This window comes from Sapajus apella, unplaced genomic scaffold, assembly GCF_009761245.1.
Source record: "Sapajus apella isolate SASKATOON/1434 unplaced genomic scaffold, GSC_monkey_1.0 scaffold38, whole genome shotgun sequence".
NCBI classification, from domain to species: domain Eukaryota; kingdom Metazoa; phylum Chordata; class Mammalia; order Primates; family Cebidae; genus Sapajus; species Sapajus apella.
The window spans coordinates 22,496,622-22,522,588 of record NW_022436978.1 but is presented as its reverse complement, the minus strand read 5'-3'; the positions used below and the strand labels follow the sequence as shown (position 1 = coordinate 22,522,588).

At 42.4% G+C, this 25,967-nt stretch overlaps 1 protein-coding gene across 1 annotated transcript in view; it reads left to right on the top strand.

Annotated features, from left to right (window-relative positions):
• The first annotated feature begins 4,412 nt into the window (after nucleotides 1–4,412).
• KCNMB2 (potassium calcium-activated channel subfamily M regulatory beta subunit 2) overlaps nucleotides 4,413–25,967 on the top strand; it is a 262,400-nt gene continuing 240,845 nt past the window's right edge. The window contains exon 1 of the mRNA XM_032298537.1: nucleotides 4,413–4,909. The gene's annotated coding sequence lies outside the window, so the exon portion shown is untranslated. The remainder of the gene's footprint in view (nucleotides 4,910–25,967) is intronic.

Below are 25,967 nucleotides of genomic sequence, written 5' to 3'. Positions count from 1 at the left end.
CCATCCCCAGGGAACCAATGGTCTTTCACTGTCTGCATTGTTGTCACTTTTCCAGAATGTCAGGTAGCTGGAATCAGCATGTGGACTCGTTAGCAATATGCATTTGACATCCCTCTGTGTCTTTTCACGGCTTGATAGCTCTTTTCTTCAGTGCTAAATAACATTTTCTTATCTAGGTGCACCACAGTTTATTCAGCTACTGAAGGACATCTTGGTTGCTTCCAAATTTTGGCAATTATGAATAAAACCGTTATAAACATTTGCGTGTAGGTTTTTGTGTAGACATAAGTTTTCAACTCCTTTGGATAAATACCAAGGAGCCTGACTGCCGGATTTTATGGCAAGAGTATGCTTTGCTTACTGTCTACCAAAGTGGCTGCACCATTTTGCATTTCCACCAGCAATGAATGGGAGTTCCTGTGGCTCCACGTCGTCTCCAGAATGTGGTGTTGTCACTGTTCTAGATTTTGGCCCTTCTAAAAGGTGCAGAGGGGTAGTGCGTTGTTAATTTGCATTTCCCTGATGACATACGGTGTGGAGCATCTTTTTATATGCTTATTTGCCATCCACAGATCTTCCTTGGTGGAGGGTTTGTTAAGGTCTTTGGCACATTTTTTAATCAGGTTGTTTTCTTATTGCTAGGTTTTAAGTGTTCCTTGTATAGCTTGGATAACAGTCCTTTATAAAATATGTCTTGCAAATATTTCTACCAGTCTGTAGCTTCTCTTTGTTGTGTCTTTTGTTTTTAAATTAAAAAAAAATCTGATGCTGCATGTATTTCTGAAGCAGAAGTTTTAACTTAAAAAAATGTAGAACAGAACCTAGGTGAAAAATTTTATGAAATAAAAGAACACTGGATTATGAATTAAAAGATATACTCCCGGGCTATATGATTGTAAAAAAATCATTAAACCTCCCTATCCTCAGTTTCCCTAGATGGAAATGTAACAATTAATATTTACCTTGCCACCCAATAACTTTATTCTGAGGATCAAATGTGGTGTGGGCAAATATACTCCAGAAATGTAAACTTTTAGAAATTACAATTTCATGAATCCTTTCTAGAGAAATTTAAATCTGAATGAATATCTGTGAAAAGTGATATGGACCAATAAAAGCATTTCATTTCTATTTTAGAAAGAAGATGCTGCTTTAATGTTGGATTTTCTTCACTGTTGTCTTTAATTACTTCCTAGGGTTATGCATTTGGGTTCATACTAGAAAACGCCTTTTGTATACACCTAATGTGGAACTGAAGATCATGTCTGAGTGAGTCTGCTTCAACATTCACAGAATATCATAGGCAGAAAGCAGTGTCTAAACTAACTTTCCTGTTCCTCCTAGAACATAGTCATAATGGGTACCAGCAGTCACTCACTGCATTACTCAGAACGTACGTTACACACTCCAAAATAGAATTAGCACGTGTGTCTGTAACAGATAGCTACATTTTCTGGTTCTGTATCTATCACATTTTCATTTTAATAGTGATGACTCATAAGGACATTATGCATTCATCGCTCCATTCATTAAACCATTTCACTGGCAGGCTGTGCATGTGTGATTACACCCCTCTCCCCAGTCTCCAGGTCTCAACCTAATGTTTGTTAACACACACAAATTCTCTCCAGGGCAAGTTCTCTTATGTGCATTCAGGGAGCAGATGCTGTTGAAATGTTATCAAGTTACAGATGCACAAATATTCTTGCGGAATGTGTTTGGTAATATAGCTCTGAAATATCCCTTCAGTCCCTGCCTTCTGCCGGCCCAAACTTCACTCTCCAGGGAACCATCCAGAAAAGCAATGCTAAGAGTTACTAAATTCAATCCTCAGGTCAGCTCTTTTCAAAATGGTAGAACAAGAATTCAACAAATTCAGCGTAGGTTGCTCTCTTGTTGAAGAAGGTGTGAGCTTCACAGACACTTTACCATCTGAAGCTTCATGATGGAAGTAAACTGAAGCAACAGCTATGGAAGTGTGATCCAGAAAACAAAACAAGCTCAAGAAAGAGACTGTATCTTGTGATTCAGCAGAAGAAATGTTTCTCCCTTCTACGTCCCCTGGGGAGGTTCTTTTCAAGCCTCCTTTTCTTCCCATCCTTTTTCTCCTCTTCTTTCCTCTGCTGCCCTCTCCTCACCTTCAAGCTTCCCCTTTCTTCCTGCTCTGTAATAACTAACATGATTTCAGTCATCTCTTATGAAGAGCTTTACGCACACACAATCAGTCCTTCACTCACACCCCAGGCTTAGAACCGCCATCGCTATCATCCCATTTGAGCACGGTGACGCACAAACAGGCCAGCACAAGTTTCAGAGTCAGGCTGCTTATTCCAAGGCCTGTGCCCTCTTCCAACACCAGGGTAGCTCAGAAATTCTTTCCTCTCTTCCTCATAAATCTCCTTTCTACTTTTTCTCTTTTTTCTCCTCCTTCAGCTTTCCTTCCTGATTTTCTGCTCCTCTTTCACTACCTCAGAAAACCCTCTTACGCTCTACCCCATTCCCATCCGAACATAGCTCCTTCCAGAAACCTCCTTCATTCTCAGACTGGTCCCAGACAGGCACCTCCTTTGCTCCTCCAGGAAGAGCCTCCAGAAAGTGTCACTCACCAACCCTGCCCCAGGCCCACTTTCTCACGTTATCCCATCATCAAAATCTTATTCATTTATCTCTTGTATTTTTAGCCATTGTTTTCTGAATTAACCACAGATAAAAACTGGAGGGAAGTTTACAACTGGCGTATTTTTTTCTGGTTCCCTCACCTCCCTTCCCCTCCCTTCTCCTCTCCTCTCCCTCTCTCTCTCTATCATATAGTGGTGTTTAGGTTATAATTTAAACACTTCCTTATATTTGAAAAAATAACTGTGATATATAATATTACTTTTCCATTATTTTAAGAACAGAATATCATAAATACTTTTTTCCTGAAATAATCCTTATATTACAAATGTTTGAATTATTTGTTGCCTATAAAGACAGGATTTTCATAAAATCTTGAAGCATTGTTTTCCAACAATTTCTTTTTGGAGTTTTTGTACCCTCACTTCAGTGGTGTCAATTACTCCAACTGCAAACTGTGAAGCTGAGATGCTAAAGAAAATAATTTCGTATTCCATGGACTCCTCACAACTGTGAGAATTTAATTACTCTGGTGAGAAATAGTTCCTCTTGGATGAGCACGAGGAAATAGCCTGGACACTTAACATAAAAGAATTATTATTATTTTTTTACTACTTGAAAAACTGAAAATTTGAAAAAGTCTTTTTTTCTTTGTCCTACCAACTAAATGGGCAAATAATTTTTTTTTTTGAAATTTGAGTTTCAATAACTACTTTCTGACTTTGGTTGTCCCAAGAAAACCACTGTATGGATACTCAAAGAGAATAAAATAAAAGTCTGGTTTGTGATACAAGATTTTACCACTAAATCACATTTCATTCCTGAGAAGAAACTGTGACCAGTCAAGTAACAACTAAAACCTCACATACCATCGGGCATATTCAAACTGATAACCAGGAGTTCAGAAAAAGAAATATTGACAACAGCCTGGGTAACAGAGTGGACCCAGAAAGACGAGAGAGAGAGAGAGAGAGAGAGAGAGCATTTCTAGGTTACAAAACCATCAGTAATTAAATAGTGGTGATTTATAATCATTCTCTCTGAGATTTTGTTTAGTGGTTTGTAGCAGTTTTTGTTTGTTGATCGCTACTCATTTTTAGCTCCATAGGCTAGTACAATACATGCCCATTCGTATTATATCTGCTGCTCTCTTTACGCGCTTCCCTGAGTAGACCATCTAGGTTCTGTAGAAACTGCTACAAAACTGTTGCTCCTGGGGTAGCAGGAAGAAAGGAAAAGGGGAAGAGAATGAATAAATTGGGTATCTGGAGGATAAACGTTCTCTGTATCACTGGAGCTACTGAGAACTTTTTCTGCTTCCATACTTGCAAAGATACTTCACAGCTTCTCAGAGCAGCACTTCCAGCTGACGAATACACCCTCTTCTCTGACCCATGTTAAGAAATCCCTCTTCTATCTTCCATCATCATGAGCAAGATAGATACACATCCCCATGCTTTCCACCCCCCATCGTTTCTGTTTAACAGTAGTGCATGGCATGTGAGTGCTTCAGACGAAAACATAAAGCTTTGGAAGTCAGCATGAAATAAACGCTTCATGCACTAATTGATCCCTTCAGTTGATCTATCATTTGAGATTTTGTGTACTTGTGTTCTGTAAGTCATACCTCAGTAATAACGAGAACTTTTCCTATTTGGATTGATTCTCATACTTAACTCCGGAGTACACCTGTTTTGTAACTGGGAAGAGCAGGAATCCCTTCCTGGGAGTGAGAATTGTTTCCAGAATTCTAGAGTGTTTATTACCAAGTTCACTTTGGCTCTCCCTCTGTAGCTAAGGAGGATTTGGAAATCTGATCCAGGGCAGGGTGCTGCCGTCTGGGAAGGAAGTCTGTGAGCCCTCTCTCCCTTTTTAACATGAGAATTCGAAAGCAGCGGGGGAAGTGATGCTGGACCTATCACAGCATTGCTAACAGGCAGCCTATTACAGTATTTAATAAAAACAGAAACAGCATGCCTATCATAGGCTAATAAATCCTACCTCCTGCACGCTCTGAAACAGTGGGAAGCAGCTTTCACGGAGCTCCAGGCAACTAATTCCAAGCATGGCTGTCTAGCGCGCCTGTCACTCCCATTGTCCTTCCAAACTCTCAGGCATTTTGAGCAGGGAGTATGAAAGCTCTGAGTTAGAAAGGGTTGTGGCATTAGTGTCCACAAAGGCTGTGGGCACAGGAGGTGATGACGGTCACCGGTGGCTGTTTGGAGGGCTGCGCTGGATCGCTGTCAGGAAAAACTGAGCGTGGCTTTTGAGGAAGATGTGACGGCTGCCAGAGGTAGGGTTTGCAAAACAAAGGAGGCTGTTGCTGTTTCGTGCTTTTTGTTTGCTCTGTGGCGTGTGGATCGTGAATTGCTGTCAGGTGTGGAGTGAGAAGCTGGAAGAGGAGGGAGAGGGGAGTGGGGGACGGTCTGCTTAGAGCAAAGCCCACCGGGCAGTGTTATGTTTGATGGCAGAAATGCCTCCAGGCTCACAGCCTGCTGAGTGTGCGTTGCACGCCGCTCTCCCGTGGAGCAGAATGCATAGAGGTCACGAAGGAACCCTCTGCCTCTTATCTGTGGTGCCAGCTGGTGGGGTTGAGCAAAGACTTTGGTGTGTGGGAGGCATAAATGTCCAAGAAAAATAAAGACAGGGAAGCGGTCCTTAAGACTTGAAACCTGTTAGATAAATATTTTATTTCTATGGTCAATGTGTTTCGATGGTCGGAGTCTGGTTTTTTTAAAGGGGAAATTCGAAGATTATGACAAATTTCCCTGACAAAGAACTATTTCCTATGCAATCTATTATGAAAGAAAATTGGGTACCTTCGTCCGTTTTGCATGTTGAAAGGCTGACCCACACTGTTTGGGTTAATGGTCTTGCTAAGCAGGGCAAGAGTTTTTGACAAAAAGAAGGGGCTTTCTTTCTGTTCCTGCTCTTGCTTTTGAACAACTGCTGGGGCTGCAGATGGAAATGGTGATTCGTTAGAGGTTATGGGCTTGACATTTTACCTTTTGTTTGTTTTTCAAATGAACAGCATAAAAACGCAATTCCCCTTCAGAGATGGGTTCCAAAGTCCAGTGGATAATGAGTAGATTTGCAGAGGAGCTCACACTGCCTTGTACTTTATATGGGATTGGCCCAGCACAATCAGGAAAGGAAATGTCAGGAAATCACAAGCTGAGATTTCTAAGGCAAAAGTACGACAATCAGAAACCAGTGTTTCCTCAACTTGATCTATGGTGCAAGTTTCAGTCTTTGTCATTGCATATGACCCTCAATGTGAAATGGCAGAAACACAGTGAGTGAATTTCTCGGTGCTGTTCTGTTATTTCCCCAATGGACTTCATAAACTCTGAGCTGTAAAGACGTTGCTTTATGTTCTGAAAGACTCTATATTCTGAGGCATTGATTGGTTATAACGAATGGCAGATATATGAAATAAAAGTAAATTTATAAAAAATGTAATATTCAAATGCATCAAAAATTTCCAAACAAATGCAGAATTAACTAGAAATAAAAGTAAAAGACAGTTGGAGTATGTTTGTTTTCAGCTAAATACTGCAATTAGGGATAAGTAGGGCTTCTGCTCTTCTCTGGTGCAGTTGAGTTTGTACAGTTGTGAGCGTCTGTGTGTTTACTGCAATCCACATACAAAGTTGAGCTCATTGCCCATCGGTGGCATCTGTGTTCAAGTTTCCGGTGCGTTTCTCCTAACAGTGTGTTGGATCTTACTAAACCAGCTGAACTCTCTTGGCTGGTCTTTATGTGACCAGCCACATGTCCACGAAATGACTGTAGGAATTCCTGGTGCATTTGATAGCTATGACACCGTGTCCTGCTTCTGTGTGGCCAGTGGAATGTGTGCCCTTGACCTTGGAAGTCCCTTCTTCAGCCAACTGACCTCACCAGGCAGGAACGCATGTATAGAAAGAGAGAGCTCAAAATACACAAACAAAAATACACACATACATTTTACTTACTGTTGTTAGAGGTTTGCAACTGGACATTATTTATATTATTTTCATTACGGGAAGAAGGACTCACACTGCCTCTGGTCTCACCAATATCTTCTGAATCTAAATGCATCAAGTATTTACTTTAGAGGCAATTTGTGCCATGAAAGTTGTCAGCAGGAGAAATTATTTTGCTGTAGTTATGTTCATAACACTTGATTGATAAACTAAAATGGATTTTTACAATTTTCACAGATTTATGAGGAAAAAGTTTCCATATTAATTCTTGATGACATGTGTCTGGACTGTACGCCCACAACATGAAAAATATAGAGGAGATATGGTGCTTGGTTTTCTTCTTTGTAAGCTGTGAGGAAAGCCAAACCAAGTAATTAGTCAAAACAATCTACTTTGTATCACAAATTAAGTTCATTGCCTGTTTACACTGGTAGATATCAGCCAAAATATTTGGAGGATCTTTTTCTTTCAGCTTCTGCTACATCTAGTAATAAAACACAACAATTCTCCGGCTATACAAAAAGCAAGCCTGGAATCCACCTTTAGTCAGCCTTGTTTCCTCAGCCCCCGCGGGTGGGTAACGCAGCCGTCTGTCAGTCACCGGACACTTAGAATCCAGAGTTGCTGCTGTTCTCCGTCCCTCTCATCTGCAGCGAGCCATCACCCTACTTTACTGGAAGATTTTGGACCTGATATTCCTCAAACTAACACGATCTTCTCTTTGATTTTCTCTCTCTCTCATCAAAGGATAATGAAAAATAAGTCTTCCAAACTATTTCTGCTATTATAGCAAAATAAAAAAGCAGACTGCAATAACGTACATACAATATAATTCTAAATTTGTTAATGTATATGTGTGCATAAAAAAAAACTAGAAAAAGTTCATCAAAATGTTAACAGGAGTTATCTCAGTGAGGTAGAACTGTGCATTTTATTCCCTTCATTCATTTGCATGGTTGCTATATTTTTTTCAAAAAGCATCTATTATATTAACAGTAACAAGAAGACACATCATGAAAGTTGGCTTCTATCTCCTGCTGCCTTCTTTGCCCAAGATCCTGTACAATGTACTATGTATTCACCTCAAATTCCAAGCCATGTGTTTGTGTAAGCATGACTGATTGAAGCTGCCATTCCCCTGTCAAATCCTCTTCCCCCTTCAGGTTCTTGGAACTTCAAGAAAAACAGCATTATCCTTTTTCAGGGACTGACTCCTACCTCTTAACTCAAGCTTCTGGAAAAAAAGGAAAGTGAGAGAGAGAGAGAGAGAGAGAGAGAGAGAGAGTGTGTGTGTGTGTGTGTGTGTAATTTGTGTGTGTGTGTGTGTAATTTGTGTGTGTGTGAGTGTGTGTGTGTGTGTGTGTGTGTGTAATTTCTCCTTATTTTATAGAGCCTTTTTCAGTCTCCTGCTAGTTCCTCATTATTTCCTAAATCTTTAAAAGTTGGGCTGTTCCATGGATCAACTACAAATTTCTTCTTCATCTATACTTAAGCCCTAGATGAGTTCAATGCAGTATCAGGCCCTCAGAAACTGCCCATATACAGAGAGCTCACAAATTCTAATCTCTAACCTTGACTTTTCCTCTAACCTCCGTAACTTGTATTTCCAACTACCTACATAACATTTCCACTTAAATGTCATATAGGTGTCTCATACAGGGTATGTTCAAAATCAAATTTCTGAATTCCACAAAATGTCCTCCTTCCATATTTTTCTCCATCGATGTAAATGGGAACTTCACTGTTGCACTTGCTCAGAATAAGAATCTTGGAGTCCTCTGTGATCCTCTCCAGAGTCTGCTGCACATCACAGGAAATCCTAGTGCCTCCACCTTCAAACTATGCCTAGATTTAATTCTTATCATTTCCACTGCTTCCACTCTAGGAAAGTCACTACCAACTCTCACATTACCACAGATTTTCCACAGTTGGTCTCTTACTTCTGCCTCCCTCCTCCCACACACACGTTCTATTCTCTACCCAACACTGGTGGTCATTTCAGTATTGAAGTTAAGTCAGACCTTCCACTCAAAAGCCTCCAGTATCTTTCCACATGACTGCCAAGGCCGCACGGTGGCCATGGGATAACCTGGGTCCTTCCTGTACCCGTCTGCTACCACCTTCCCTTTCCCACTCCATACTGGCCCCCTGGGCTAGTGCTCAAATCCACCAAGTACTCTCCATCCTCAGAGCCTTTGACTTGCTCTGCCTGCTGCCTGCAGAGTTCTGTCCCTGCAGAGTTACTTGACTCAGTTCTTTACTTTTTTTCAGGCCTCTGCTAAACGTCACAAGACTTCCCTGGAAACGCCTTTCCAATCACACCCCTTTGCACACGTCTTAGTCCCAGACAACGCTTCCTTTTCCTCCGTAGCATACCCTATGGACCCCAGGATGCCACGTGCGAAGATTTTACTGTCTGCCTCCCTCTGCTCTGTCGTAACCTCTGTGAAAGCAGGAATTGTTTGCTTTCTGAACTATTCACAGAATAGGGCCTCTTCTGTAGCAGGCACTTAATGAGCAATTGTCAAATGAATGAACAAGTTGTTCAGTGTAGGAATTCAGTGTTCAAAATCCATTAGTAGCATTAGATTCCAAGTATAAGTTTTTCAACCTCAGAGTAACAGCTCTGTGTCAAAACACTCTGTGCCTTCTTCCAAAGAGAAAAGTACTGAACACCTTCAAGAAAGTTAAGGAAATTTATCAAGATGGTTTTCTTTCCCCTTCCTGCACAGGAGGGGGAAAAATCACATCACTGATTCCAATTCATGTCGAAGCAAATAAAAATTCAATTTGTCTGAATTTGATCTTATCCAAAAGATGACTTCTATTTCAAAAAGGACATTTTCACAGATCTCCTAGACAAATGACTATAAATGTTGACATGTCCTATATTTTCTTTGCTCTCCTCTGCTGAGGAGGAAAGCGATGGTAAAACCAAGTTGTAAGGGATGATTGGGGTTAGTATGCCTTTCTGAGGGTACAAGCCCCAGTAGCCTGTGCAGCAACAGAAATCAATTAATACTAATCAATAATCAATACTAATCAATAATCAATTAATACTAATCAATAATCATACTATTTATCTACACTTTCAAAATCAGCATGGTAAAATCTCATGGTCTGTTATTTACTCATTTTTAATTAATTAAAATATAATACAATAATCTTATTGTAGAAATTGAATATAAATAATAATGTCTAATATTTCTAGAATGTTTTATAGCGTCAAGAGGTAGTGTGACGTGAAAAGGATGCAGCGTCTGAGACAAATACAGGCATTAAGACAGGATGAAGTTGGTTTTAATCTCACTTTTCTACTTCACAGCTGCGTGATGTTGGGTGGGTTTCTTAACCCTCGCTGAGCCTAGTTTCCTCACTGGTAATTGGTGACATAATACCCACCTGGTGGGGTAGAAGATTAAATGTCATAATGTATACCACTTCCCACTAGAGAAGAAGCTTCAAAAGGAAGAGTTATCTCATCACTATTGTTACTTCATCTTCACAGCATATCTCAGCAGCAGATACCTTCCATTGAACAGATAAGAAAACTCAGAAGTAGGGAAGTTAATGGAATTGCTCAAGGTCAAAGAGCAACTGTGCTATCAAAATTTATTCTCCATTCAGCTGTAAAGACTCCTGGTAAATAGAATGTTAGATTAAGTGTCTTTAATGTATTTGATGACTGAAGGCAACCAGTGATTAGGGGAACTTTTTTAAAGAAAGAATCTAAAGAATAGACTTTTCTTTCCCATTTGAACAATACAGGTATCTTATGCATTCCTTCCCTAAACAAAAAGTACACTCAAACTCCCAGGAAAGAATCTGAACAAATGCAAATTTACATGTTAAGAAACCCTCCCCAGACACTCTATTTAACGGAGCGTTAGAAAACCAGTTCACAACCTGAGTATCTTGGTTTGAATCCCAGACCTGCACTTGCCTGAGTCTTCCTTTCCCCAGCAGAAAAGTAGGTGGTGATGCTGTACCATTCACAGGACCACAAGGATTAGACGAAATAACCTCTGCCCAGCTGTTAGCACCATGATTGGCACAAATTGGTGCATAATGCCTGTGACCTATTTGTATTTAACTATTATGATGCAAGATGAAACTATAAACCTTAACTGTGTATGTTCTAATACTGCAAGATTTGGTTTAAAGGTCTCCTCTAGTTTTTATTTCTTGGTATTTTGTGCTCCAAATTCATTCAGTAGATGTCATTTAAGAGTCATTTGACCAGAACCAGAAACCAATTTTCCTGAAATGTATGACGTTTGCTCATTTCTCATTAGACCCAAAATGAAAGAAGCAATTCTGGAAAGACCAAAGAAAATGTCTGCCTCTCTGAGATACCAAATTTAACTGTGTAATTCACACACTACCTGGGACAGAACTTCAGCCCAGTGCCAGCCGGCACCGTCAGGCCCCGGCTTCAGCATTTTGTCTGTCTGTAGCTGCACTGACTGAGACCCTGAGGAGCTGACCAGGTGGATGCAGCTCCTACAAGTGCCTTCAGTGCACAACGTGCATGAACTTGGCAATTAGCCTCATCAGCTACTCTAGATTTAGCATTAATTTCTGAATGCAAAGGGTGTTTCATTTAATTGCTCAATGAAAACATCAGAACCTCCCATCAAACTATTGGAAAACTCTCAAATCCTGATCGACTACCTAGGTTAAACTTTCCTTTTCTTCAGTTATTTCTGAACTTCATTCTGCACCAAATAACTTCTCAAATTTCTGATTCCTGAAACTTGCTAAGTAGTGGTTGAATTTAGGGGATGTTTTCTTGAATATTTTGCCGTTTCTCAAATCCTCCTCTGTAAGTGCAGCTGGTCCCAACAGCAGCATCTATCTCCCAAAGTGTGCCTGTGTCACCGTCACAAAAATGCCACAGATTTTTAAGATTTGATTTTTTAAAATCTTCACAACATGTGGCTCCTTTTTGTTGTGAGAATACCCCGTGCATGACGGCACCACGCCTTTATTGCACTGTGCTGGGATCTTTGGTTCACTTATCTGCCCCTTCCAGCCTCCTCACACTGTGAGTCTCTGGAAGGTTGAGGACGGGGCCATGTCCTCATAGCACTTTCAGTGCCTGGCAGAGTTCAGGGCAGTAATTAACGTTCAATAAGTGTTTCTTGGAGGAACAAATCAATCATATCTATAGTAGATTTCCTCGTGTCCAGTTTGACCTAAAAAGGGTAAATACCCACATGGTCAAAACAGTCAGACACCTCAGAAATACAGGGAATTATCTTACGACAATAAGGCCGGGGGTCCGCCGTAGGCTCACTGACCTCTCATCGCCCGTCCTCTCACCTCTGCCCTTTGTGTGCCCAGGCCCGCAGCAGAGGCGCGCTCTGGCTGTTTCTCTCTGCCGTCTGCCCACAGCCACTACCCTATTTTTCTAAAGCACATGGTGGGACCTTCCATTCAAAGCTGACTTTGGGTTTGACAGTTGAGACAGCAAATGCCTAAACCCCCTCCTCCTCAAAGCCAGGGTGACAGATGAGCCTGGGTGAGAATTTCAGCTCAGGGGAGGGGAGGGAATGAATCAGCAGTCAAGTGTCAAGTCTCTGACGTCTTAGGAAAGAAACGGGACGGACCGGAGGGCTCTGGCTTCCATTTGCCGGCATTATGGCAAATGGGGAAAATGTCAGCTGAATCCCACACGTACATCCCTCGTCATCCTGGTGCTTTCCTGACTGTAAAATTAAAACTCCAAAGGATTCTGGACATGAAAGCTTATTTTCAGTTTTCAACAAATCTATTTGATGAGGAAAAAATAGGCAAGTAGTAAAACATGCAACTACAATTTTAAAGTCCGGTTTTTAGCCGTATAATTAGGTCACAAACTCTTGAAGCAGCAGCGATGTTTTCATAAATCTCAGGTGAGTAGAATTATACTAAATATATACAATAGGGTTTTTAAAAATGACTTCTTGATTAATATAGGCCCTCCTCCTCACCCTGTCCCCCGAGGTAAAGCCATATTAGGGAAATCAAGTAAAGGTCTTATCTTTATTTACCAGGCTGCTTGACTGGGGATTGAGGGTTGTAGAAACCACACAAGTTCTAATTCCACGGAATCCCCTTTGCACACCATGGTGTGGAGAGGGCTCTTGCAGAGGGGAAGGAAAGAGCAGCTTGTGAGCTGGACGCTGCCGGTTTGTTTGTAGAATCCTGTCACTCACAGGCACTTCTGTGATTGGAAACCATTTACAAAATAAGTCCGCATAGGATTCTTACCAAGGAGGACTCAATTTGGAAATTTATCAAAATAAAGCCCTTACTCCACTACGTGTGACTGGGAATGCCACTGACGTCGTTCAGGACTTCATAAACAATGAGTTTGGTTTTGTGAGACATTTGAAGTCTTTTCTTCATTGGATTTTTCACTGGAAAGCTGGGAAAGGTCAAGCACCTGACTCCTTAACTCATCCACAAAGGTAAAATATCTCTCAAAGTAAAACTCTGGGAAAGTTAAAAATAGCCAGCAATTCAAATGCAAATCTAGAGTCTTTCTTGCTTTGCATCGAAGGCAGATAATCATTCTGGACATGCAGCACGAGGCACTTCATGAGAAGGAGATGAAGCGGTTGGTAAATCTTGCTCATGAGGCCATTCTTGAATGTCTTGAGTTTGGTTTTGCAAAAGCATCTGAAAATTTCAGACCACAGGAAGAATGCATGGCTCCATCAAATCAAACCGAAACTCCCACAGAGAGATTATATTTCTGTGGTAATTCTGGAACTATTCGCTGTCTCCGGATTGTTTGTTTCCTGGGATATTTCAAATGAGGAAATTAGAAGAAGGGGAAAAAATCCCTGACATGCAGAAGAAAAAACCTAACTTCAGAGGCCGTGTTGTGATGTTTTAACAGGATCAGTCCCATTTCTTCCTCTCTGTGAAAACGAGCATTCACTGGTTTAACTTTGCTTCACGGTGGTTTTATCTGCTGTTGTGTGGTGCTCGGGAACAGCCATGTGAGGCTCTCTGTGTAGATAACTCAGGGTAACTGTTTGCTTTGAAAACATAAACATAGAACAGCACAGGACTCATTTCTCTGTTAAAATGAGTCCAGTGAAAAGTTGAGAGACAGAAATGAAGTTTATGTATAAAGGAGAGGAGGTTTGGATAACATATATCCAAACATGAGAAAATGTTTGTAGGTAAAGAAAACAGCAGAGCTGGGACCAGGAAAACTGGCTGGAGATTTCTGTAACAAGCTGCTTCTCCCTCCTCGAGGCCTATTTCCCCATTGACAAGTGGATTTAGTGTCTGCTGAACTAAAAGTGGAGAAGGAATGGTTTGAAGAAAAGGAATGTGCTCTGATTTATATGCCTATTTGAAGAAAACTGTCTTTTCCCATACACACATATAAAGTAGTAATTTCGGTTTCAGACACCTGCTGGTATTTAATATGTTGACTGCAGCTTCCATTCTAGTGAGAAGTAATAAGAAAATTAATAATCAAGATAAAAAGGAAGTTACTTACTTCTCCTCAACCTATGAACATCCTAAGTTGTCTACACATTTTAAAAATCCATTTTCCATCCTACTGCCCTTTAAATTATCGCCTATTACAGGGAGTGGGTAGGGCTGTGCCCTGGCAGAGAGTCAGTGCGTCTGGAGAGCAAGGGCCAGCAGCCTGGGTTTGGAAATAAGGCTAAAGTGTAGAGCCAAGCTAGGTGCCATCTTACAGGCAGGTTGCATTCATGAGTTTGCTCGTCATTCTGAGAGCAATGGAAACCTATCCAGGGTATTAAGCAGGGGCCCACAGGGATTTGCACTTTCCAAAGGCGTCTGTGACCACAGTGTTGTGATCAACACAGAGAAGAAAGCGGATGCCAAGAAGCCAGGGAAAGGCACCTGCAGCAATTCAGAGGATGCCAGCCTGGCCCAGGCAGCAGTGAGGTGGCGGAAAGATGGCCAGAAGCAAATGTCTAGAAAGTGCCATATTTGAATACGCTCCCAACTTCCGTCATGTGACAGACTGAGTCCCCAGAGCAGCAGTGTTAAAAGGTGGGACCTTTAGGTGAGTGGGTCATGGGTGCTCTGCCCTCAGGAATGGACTAATGCCTTTCTCGCTGGAGTGGGCTAGTCATCGTGGATGTGGGTTCCTAACAAAAGGACGAGTTTGGCCCCTTTCCCCCTCACTTCTCTCGTGTGTGTGTGCTTGGTCTTCTGCTGTCCACCACGGGCCCCTGACCTGGAACTGCCCAGCCTCCGGGTTGTAAGAAATAAGTCTCGTTTTGTATAAATTGCTCAGTTACAGCAGCACAGAAGTGAACTAGGACAGAAAATCGCTTCATAGAGGTGCTCATGGGCTGAATTTGAGATGTGGGTAGAGAACGAGGTGAAGTCAAGGGTAACGGTATTTCTGGCTCGAACAGCTAGAGACGGTGAGATTATGGAGCACTGGAAAAGGACTAGCGTTCCCTTTCATCAAAAACCATTTTAAAATTATAGCGTACACGCATTGCCTCTCCTTCGTGTGTGTATATGTGTGTGCGCGTGTGCGTTTGTGTGTGTGTGTGCGTGCGTGTGTGTGTGGATGGGTGCGTGGGTGCGTGTGTGCACATGTGTGTGCATGGGTGCGTGCATGTGTGCTCGTGGGTGCGTGTGTGGGTGCGTGCGTGTGTGCGTGTGTGTGTGCGTGCGTGTGGGTGTGCGTGTGTGGGTGTGGGTGTGCGTGTGTGCACGTGGGTGTGTGGGTATGCGTGGGTGTGCATGTGTGTGCGTGTGTGCACATGGGTGTGCGTGTATGTGCATGCGTACGTGTGTGCGCGTGTGTGCGTGTGTGCATGCATGTGTGTGTGTGTTTATTCTTGAAGTCCTGTCTTGACTTGAATTATGTTTAACCTCCCAGGTCCTCTCCTACCTTCTTTTCATCTTTTGTCCTTTCCTGGATTTTTAAAAAAATCTTCTCCTTTTGAAGCTTTTTTCAGCAATTGCGCATCTCATCTGTCCACACCTAAAACCCAAGCCGTCTCTCCAGCCGCAGCCTTGCTCCTCCAGTCCAGGTCCTGTGTTGGCTGTTTCCTACGCGGACATTTCCCTGCGGCTGTCATCGTTAGACTTCAAAATTCACTTGGCAAAATTAAACTCTTATCAGACCTAATAAATCTGTGGTCTCATGTTTCTAGTCATTGTACCACAAATCTTCCAGCGATTAAGGCCAATAATTGCCTTTGAATCCTCTTCCAATGATAGACCTAATTGGCCTACTGATTCTTCCTTCAAAATCTTTTGTTTCTGTGCCTTTTTCCTTCATGTAGGAATAAAACCCCTTTCTTGGCACACTTTGGTTATTAAGGTAGTTTGGTAAATAACCTCCTCAACTCGAGTCTCCTGTTTTTCAAAGTGGCAGTTCTTGAATCACCTGCACAAGAATTGTCTGGGGAGCTTTGTAAAAATATTAATTCATGTGACCCATGTTTAATCAGAATCTTTTTGGGCAAGGCCTGGAAATTTACCAAATAGTATAGATAGAGCTGTTACATATTACACATTTTGAGAAAAAAAAAGTTCCGATCTCTCTCTGCCCTGGTTTTCTTCTGCATAGACCTTGCAAATGAATAGTCTCGAAGCACGACTTTGGTCATGACACTTCCCCCCTCACAGCCACTGTTCTCACTTAACCAAGCCAACGAAGCCTCCTCGGGCTGCATGTCAAGATCCTCCATTTCTGGCGGCCAGGTTAGCTTCTAGCCTAATCTTCACCTCCCTTCTCTCATCCTGTTACAACTAAAGTATACAGTTGCAGCATCTCAAACGTGCCCGTTGTATCTTTATACCTCTGGCACTGAGCGCCTTGGATTTCAAACACCAGGAAAGCTCCCTGCCCCCCTCATTTTCACCTGTCAAAATTCTACCAGTTCCCATTGGTTCCTCTTAAAGCCTCCCCTTAACCTTTTTCCATTTTCCTGTTCCTTTTCTATCCCTTTCACTCCAAGCTAGAAGGAACCTCTCCAATCTTTGAACTCCTTCAGCAGATTTTACCTTTTGGTACTTACTTGCCACATAATTACACATATAAATAAGTTTTCCTTTTTTTCTTCTACTTACAAATTTGAAGACAGGAGCTATGTTTTATCAAAAGATGAATTGATGAATCAAAAGAAATGTGACCTGAGTTCGAAATCCACCTAATACATGTTTTCGGGCAAATAATTGAGTTCCTTTATTAAGTGAGATTATGTCACTTACTTAATAGAATTTTGGTCAGCGTAAGCAGAGGTATCTTAGAAAAAGATGAGCAATATGAAATGGCTAATACTTTATTTTCACTTACAAAATGGCAATTTCATTATACCTGGTAGCTCTCTATTTTAGCATGCTTTTCTTTAAAATGTTGTATACTGTGCTTTACACCCACTTCATACATCTTGCCCACTGAATATATAAATGAATACAGTAATGCTATCCTGATTCGCATGAAGGGAGAGAAGAATTACAGAGACTCTGAAATAGAGAGAAGAGAGGAAAGGGCTACCGTACCAAGAAGGGAAACTCAGTCAGCCTCGGGGCTTATCTGACCTGTTCCCCCACATCCTCCCCATCCATCTCCCCTCGCCTTCCTCTTCTCTTCTTTTTCTTTTCTTGAGATGGAGTCTCGCTCTGTCTCCCAGGCCGGAGCACAAGGGCGCGATCTCGGCTCACTGCAACCTCTGCCTCCCGGGTTCAAGCGATTCTCCTGCCTCAGCTGCTGGAGTAGCTGTGATTACAGGTGCCCGCCACCATGCCCAGCTAATTTTTCTTTTTTAAAGGAAAGATGGAGCTTCACCATGTTGGCCAGCCTGGGTCTTGAACTCCTGACCTTAGGTGGTCTGCCTGCCTCAGTCTCCCTTTTGCAAAGCAGGTGAGCACACAGCAGTTTTAACAATGACTGAAAGCAAGCTCTTTTCTAGTGAAAGTCCTGTTAAGCAAAGGTTAGTAAGAAAAGAAGCCACATTCACTGTCTCTGGTTTACCGTCTGTCTGAGCATCATGCAAACTTGCTCAAGTTTCTGTCCTGGGCGTTGTTATTCCGCCTAGAGTTTTCCTAAATCTCATGGCTCCACCCTGGCTGGAATTCTCTGTCATTAATCAGAATAACATAATGTTTCCAAATGCAACTTATAAGAAAAGTGTGCATATTTTTTTTCTCTTCAGCTATCTTTCTATCCCCTTGTGCTATTTATGAAAAAACAGAACAAAAAAAACCTCTTGACCAGTTAGCTTAAAGGAAACTCTTACCTTGATAAGGTCAGTGTTATGTTGGCTACACAAGTAAATTAACTAAGAAGGAGGTGATGTCGTTTTCATGTTCTTACTTTAACTCCTCAGACTTTGCAACCCCAAGGAAAGATTCTTTGTCTAATACTTCCTTTGTTAAAAAATAGTTTGCCCCACAAAGGCATCACACTGAAAGAGGTCCTGGAGGATTATACATTATTCAAGAGGAATGTCAAGTTCCCAGGGGTCAGAAGAGAGATACTGAGACAAACGCCATGGAAAAGGTACACAGTGCTTTGGGTATTTTAATAGACAGGAAGAATATTACAAAGGGAAGCTAAAGCTGCAAGAAGGAGCATCAGCATTAACGGGGTTCCAGCCTGGGTTTTTTCCGGCGCGTGTGTGGCAGTTATGTGATACTGAGCAAGTCCTTAACATCTCAGTGCCTCGTTTCCGCCTCTGTAAAGCGGGACCCGAATACCTGCACACGGGGCTTTGTGTGAGCTAAACGACATCATGTTGGCACAGTGCAGCATTTCAGTAAATGACTCCTGTTTCTATTAAGATGAGAGTGGGTAATCATGTAAACATTACAGAGAATTCAAAGGAAGCACTTTGAGTTTTGTGATTGTGGGTCTGACTAACTCAGTGAGAAGGTGGGAGACCATTTTCCACAAAGAGAATAAGCATCAAAATCAGGTGCAGTGATGGTAAGGGACTCAGTGAGTGGTGAGGATGCAGATTTCTAAGAAAAGTTTCTCCCAAAAGGAAAGTAAGAGCCAGGGCAGTTGGCAAAGGGCTGGTGAGGATGAAGGAACAGGACAGCTGCTCTCTCTTCCCAGAGGCTGGTATGGGGCCTTTGGTGGTTGATGAACTAGTATCTTACCCGATTTTGTAGATTACACATAGAATTCACCCTAAATTTATCTCCTGTTATGCTCACAGCTCTGTGTGGTGAACATCACCACCCCCATTTAGGATGGAGAAACTGAAGTCAAAAGTATTGAGGGTCCTGTCCCAAGTGCCATGGCAAGTGATGGCAGAGCCAGGCTTTCCCCAGCTCTGCTAACGTAAACTGCAGGCCGCCCTGCCTGCCGTCACTTCTGCCTTTTGAACCTTCTTCAGTAAGATGTGTGCATTTCCACAGAGGATCTGGAGGCAAAGCCCATGCAGAAATAGTTGTGTGTTCTAAGGTGATCACTGCTAACAAGTCCCTAAAAATATCTGCAATGTTACACAACATTTATTGAGCACTTGGCAGATGGCAGACAGTTTACACAATAACATCAGTCACGGCTTGTGAGCCTTTGAGCCTTTACTAAGTGCAAGGATTGTGCTAGGCATTTTACGTGCATTCTCTGCGTTAGAGTTCAGGACAGTCCTAAACTCCCCATCGTGCACTTGGGAATTCTGTCTCTCAGAAAGCATATCAGCTTGTCCAAGGTACACAACCTGAAGATGGCAAAGCCCCTGTTCAAGCTGAAGCCTGCCAGAGTGCCAGGCCTTCAAGCATCCCGTTGGACGCCTGCTGGGCATTTGACACACTTTCTCCATAGGTGCCAGAGTGCACAAGCCTCGAGTGTGCAGGCCCCAGAGGGCCACACCCAGAGCTCTGGAGCCCAGAAGAAAGCACAAGACTCACACGAGCTTCCGGGCAGCCGATCCAGGCCGTCTGCCTTCCTGTGGGTCGAAGTTTGTCTCCCGTCTTTCTGCATGCACAGAGTAACGCACAGTGCTTGTCCCCACCGAGACACTGGCCGAGGCTCAGCCACAGTCCCAAATGCCGACTTGGAAGAATGACTTAGCAGCGCTCCCACCACGAACGCCCACATCGAGGAATTGTGAAAGAGACAGAAGAGTCCAGCGAAGAAGGAAGATGTTTTATAACAGATTCCCTACTCCTTTCTTAACATCAAATTGTTTCTCTATTTTTCTGCAGTCTTATTTTTTGAATAACAAACCCCCCCCAAAAGTATTCCATACTTACGCCGACATCTCTACGACAATTCAGGCTGACAACCCGTTTCAGATGAAATACTATTATGCCTCTATTTTATTTACCTGACAATTTCCATAACTCCATTTGCCAGTGGCACTATCAGCTCTGTTTTCTATCTCATTTCTCAAAATCAGCCTTGATTTCATCAATATGATGCATAGGCTGCCTTTCTACAGAGTCACTTTCCCCCAAACTAGGTAGAATTTAGACCACAGTTCTTTCCATCTCTATTAGCTTTTTAAAATATATATATTTGTAACTGTTTTAACTCAAGCAAATATAATAAGTATCCTTGCTTTTTCTTTTCTTTAAATTATAGGAATTCAAACAATCTATTATTCTAAAAGTATTATAATTTGTATTCAAAAGCAGTATCCTAAGAAGTTACATATTTTAAGCCTCAGTAGTCTGCTAGATTTGTGAATAAATACCCCAGTCACTCTGACAGCCCCATAATGATGCTTAGATTTCACTCTTCTTTGCTAACTAGCGCAGAGTTTGATGTTATTCGTGTTTCGAAGGAATAATAATGCCTAAGCGTTTCTTACTGGTAGTTCTACAATAAAGATAAGCAGAAAAAACTGCCCTATGCTGTTATCTTAGCTGGATTTTTGTCGCTGCCTGTCAACATGCTTCCTCTGCAATGGTATTGCATTCACTCATAATCACAAAAGTAATAAAAGGAAATTTCACCTGAAACTTGGACTTCTAAATTGCAGATCACCTAAAGTCAGTGAAGATTTACGACAGATAAAGAATAAAATCCCTTATTCTCCCACCTAAGCACCATCTGGCACCGTGCTAGCAGAGAACCCGAATCCTGGTTTGCAGCGTATCTTAATCTGGATATGTTTACAAGATGTGATTTGAAATTTTTGAGAAATGAACTGAATATTGGCCAACATGGACTTTTAAGAATGCCCACTGAAAACAAAATAAAAAGGAGATAGATGGGCAGCCACTCAGATGCAAGAAATGATGGGGATCGTAACCCAGGCACAGAAAGAGGGTGCTGGCTGAGGAGTGCCACTCAGCACTGAGCATTCTCCGATCAGCTTCGGAGAGATTCTTTGGTTTTTAGACAGTCTCCCTCTGTGGCCCAGGCTGGAGCCCAGCGGAGCCCTCTGCTCACTGCAGCCTCCATCGCGTCTCCCAGGTTGCCTCAGCTCCCGGGCAGCAGGGATTATGGGCACACGTGCTACTGCGCCCAGACAATCTTTGCATTTTCAGTAGAGACAGGTTTTACCAGGTTGGCCAGGCTGTTCTCAAACTCCCAACCTCAAGGGATCAGCCGGCCTTGGCCTCTCAAAGTGCTGGGATTACGGGTGTGAGTCACCGCGCCCAGCCAGAGATTCAGTAGTGCTAGAGAATTGTTCATATTAGTTTTCCTAAAAATAAAAGAGGGAATGAAGGCAAGCAGAGAAAAAATGCAAATAATTGGACAAAACCATTGAAAAGACGTATAACAGAGCCAGATTGTTTTAACAAGAACTATTAAAAGTAATAATAGCTAACATTTATTGATTACTTATTATATTTATGTGTCAGGAGTTATGCTTACATGATTATCTCATCTCAGCCTGACGACAAAGCTATGAGGTAGGTTTTTAAAATATCTGTTTCGCAGATGAGGAAACTGAGGCACAGAGAGGCCCTTCAACTTCTTCAAAGTTACACAGTTAACCAGTGTGAAGGCCTTGATTCAAATTCTACTGCTCCAATCCTGATTTCAGAGTTTATATACTCTACCGCCATTGCGGTGCAATTTCAAAGCACTATGCATGTAAAATCATAACATCAGAGACATGGTTGCAGATAAATTTGAATCAACTTTTAGTAAGAATTCAAACCTGAAATATTTATCCAAGTCCAATTTCAAAACTACGGTTGCTACCAAAGAACCATGCCTATTGTCATCTCGTGTTATAGAATTGAACTTAAAATCATAGTGATATTTAGAGAGTTCGTCAACACGTATGTTTAAAGAAAAATGATTTTTTTCTGTTATCAATATCACCTAGAACCTTATTAGAAATGACAATTCCTTTCTTTCTCATGTAGAACAAGTGACCCAACTTGCAAATTAATTTAATTCAATTCTTTTTAACAATCATCAGGCCCCTTTCAAAAAAAAAAGCTCGTGTGCTTTTCCCTCGTCGCAAAAAAAAAAAAAAAAAAAAAAAAGAACTCAAATTTGCATTATTTCTCTGAAATAAGTATAATTTACATTCAGAAGTCAGTAGCCTAGTAAGAAACTAAGGTTGATAAACAGACTAGGAGACATGCTCCCTTACTCTCAGGTTGCCTGCAAATTAGTATTGATTACCACTCAGAAGGAAGCACTGTCTGGGTTCTCAGAAGCATATGGCTCTTGTGTAGGGACGTGGGTATCTGCTCTCTGCAAGTGACTTTATTATGGACAGAAGTTGTCTAACGAGGACTTCGCAAGGCTGTCAAACTAATCCTTCCTTAGCAGTTAGCCGATAAGAGCATCTGACCAAGACCAATGTTCTGGTCACTTAAATTGGGATTTCTTAAATATGACGCCTTCAGGATGAACAGAGAGGGGATGAAATGGTGGCCTGACAGATCAGAGGAGCTGGCACATCGGAAGAGTGTCCTCACACATGGAAAGCCCCATGCCACCTGCTGCTCAGGCAGACTCTGCACCTGGGAAGGTCCATGGACAATGAGAGTCAAAAGCAAGGCTGAACAGAACATTTCACTCTTTCTCAATAAAATAACTCTTCACTGTCCACAAACCTTCCCCTAGCGAAGAGCTCTCTTCCCGGTGCCATCAGCTCCCGCTGTGTGACACGACACCCACTTTAATAGAATCACATGAAGCTAAGAGCATGCACTTTCACTCCTGGGGGCTGGCCCCTGTCCTCCCCTTACTGGCCATGTCAGCTTGGCCAAGTCACTTCACGTTTTGAGCGTCAGCTTCCACATCTGTAAAGTGGACGCTTGTCATGTTTATGCTGCAGGTCTTTGGGGAACGTTGAATGAAATGGCGTCTAGAAGACGTGTGCTCATGTGATAGGTGAGAAATCAAAACTAGCTGTTGTTACAGAAGCAAGGGCTACATGCACAAAGCCTTGTTGTCACTATTCACTTTATGATGAACAGCCACTTCCACTGTATTGCAGTGTGTGGGGAGGAGGCCCAGGGAGGGAGAATGCAGAGATATTTTTGTTTACTCAGATAGACCGTAAGTCCCGGTCCTTGGTACTAACTATATCCAAGAAAAAATACCATCTCTGACACTGAGGGCCTAACCTACACGGTGGAGACTGCACACAGGTGCTAGACCAGAAAGCGGATGTGCTCTCTGTCACACCAGACTCACAAAACACTCTGGGATCACCAAAGAGGAGAAAACTAATTTTGACCAGGAGTTGGGATGCCGTCATGGAAGGCTGCATATTGGATCTGTGTCATAAGAAAGGGCTTGAATAAGAATTTGAAATAAGAAGGGGATAGACACCTCAAAATTGCAAAGGCAAAACAGACACAACGTGGAATGCACAGGATATGGAGATTAAATAGGAAAAGAAGAGTGAAAGATAACCAGAATTCAGAAGCCCAGAAAACTGGAAGGACAGTGCTGACTGAAGGTCATCAGGATGTTTCACAGAGAAGGGCTGAAATCGGTAGAAGATGATCAACTCAGTTTGGGACAGGGTGAGTTTAGGTGAAGGAAGAACATCCAGATGAGGACCTGTAACTCCAACTCAGGGAAGAGATGCAGATTCCAGAGCCATTTTCACGGATGTGATCATTTAAACTTAAGCAATCATTTTAGAAGAGAGAATAAACCGACAATTTAATGGCAGCTCGTAAAGAACAGTAGGAAGCATCTATGCTCTGGGGACTCGCAGATGCACAGTTTTACAGGAAACTTTGTGGAATCACAGTGGCCAAAGGCGGGGCAAATTCTACAGCAGCAAGGGTGAAGGGGCGTGTCAGGCCCTGAAGAGAGTCTGCGTGGCCTGAAGAGTGAGGGTGGCGCGTGCCATGTGGCGACCACATAGAAAGCTGCTGCTAGGAGCAGAACACTGAGAAGACAAAGTGGGAGGGAAGAGGATGCCCAGAATCACAGCCTGAGGGACAGGGGAAGGGGTTTTATTAGGTAAGAGAAGGCCAAATACATCTGCGGGTTGGAGGGAAGGAGCCGGTAAAATGGATTAAAGCTGAAGAATAAGCAAGGATTAATCAATCAATCAAGACCCCCAGAGCACTGGTTACCAACACTTTCTTAACATAAAACTCACCTAGGACCCTTATTACAATACTAATGCTTGGTCCTGATTCTGATTAAATTGTTTTGGATAGGGCAGGCATCTGAATTATTTACTTGTTTTCCCAGGTGATTCAAATCTGCGTCTAGTTATGAGAGTCACTGACTTAGAAGAAGGGACATTGGATTAAGACCTCCCCAGTTGGTTATTTGGGGGTGACAAGGCTCTCTTCCTCCTCAGAGGGTAATACAGTAGTGAGGTGGGAAGTAAAGGAAGGGTGAATTAAGAGCAGCAACATATAGAAAGACAGACTTTGAAAGGATCCCTGATGAACGGCTTCAAACTGAGAAAGTAGAAGGTGAGATGCTTACATCGAGGATGCAGAAGTAAGATTGGGCCATGAAAGAAATTTAAAGCATTCCAAACACCACTAGGATTCCCGCACAGATAAACAAGGTAATGTCCAGTTCTGCGTCCTTCTCTCTATCCTCATTTGTTGGCCGTGCCTTTACTCAGAAAAGGCATTGCTGTGTTTCTTGTTACTCTTATGAAAAAGAGAAAAAGAAAAGTTACAATTGGGGAACAGCTAGAAGAACAGTAACGTTAATAGAGGCTTATGAAGACTTTAAGCAAAGGTTATAAAAAATAAGGAAATCTAAGCAGTGCATCGAGATCTCTGTGAAATCACTGAGAATTCAACCTTGAAGGGATCTTGGAGATTATCTCACCCACCTCCTCCCATTTAAATTATGAGTAAATGAGGCTTCGGAGAGATTCTGTTATTTGACCACCACCAAACAGCAAGTGAACGGCACCAAGAGACCTTGAAGCGAAGCTCCCGACCCCACAGTGCCTTCAGCTCCTGCACACACTTGGCCTCACGACCTCTGTCATGAGGCTCCTGGTTAGCAAAATGGCTGTAGTTCTTTGGGGAGGATTAATAAGAAAATCTTTAAATTGGTTTTAGCTCTTTGCAAGAGAGAGAAAAAAATATGTTCACTGTCTTCTTTATTGCTGTTATTATGTGAACGAGATTGAATTGCCACCTCGCTGAAGAGTTTCTTATGACTAGTGTGAAGTTTTCCATTTTAACCCAAGTCAATTTTAAATTGCCCATAGAATACACAGATAACTGACTGTAATAATTCAGTTGCCACACTCAAAACATTGTCTGAAATCCAGTGAAAGGCAAAAGGAAAACTTGCAAGCCTACAGAACAGCAGGACAGACCCTTCAAGCTGTAACAGGACTTATTCTAGGTAATTAAAAGGAGCTGCGTGTGCAGCTACAGGAGCAGTGGGTCTCCTCTGCATGGCGGTAATACAAGGACAGGCGCTGTATCCCTCGGGGCCTGGGGTCTTTGTATCTGTAAACCGAGATGAATAAGCCAGACCACCTCTTTCAGAATTAAGTCCCTCTCATCTCTGTCTGTACTTTTCTCATCCATCACTAACATTTCTAAAATAGTTAAAAACAAACTATAAAGGATATTCCACGGAGCAGAGTTCCAGGTTTTCTTTTAATTATAAATACATTTGCCACTCAATTTCAGGTTCCTTATCTGTAAAACAGAGGAGCGTTGTGCAAATATTCTAAACTCAGCTCTGTGCTTCAGTGGGCTTCTCACTGCCTTGAGTGAGTTGCACTAGGCTGGTTTCTATTCACCCTGCGTGGCTGACTGCTCTCTTCCCACAGTGTGCCAGCAAGGGCCCCTGCACCTTGGCACAAACACCACCAGGCACCTTTCTGTGGTCCTTCTTTTCTTAATCCTATCCAAGTATGCAGCATGCTCTTGGGTCACCTCATGAGCTCCGGGGCAGGCTGGAAAGAATGGAGAGAAAGAGCGACAAAGCGTGAGTGTGCGGGGGGCCGGCACGCGCTGTGGGTAAGCTGCCCTCGCCCAGGAGCTGTGTTTATC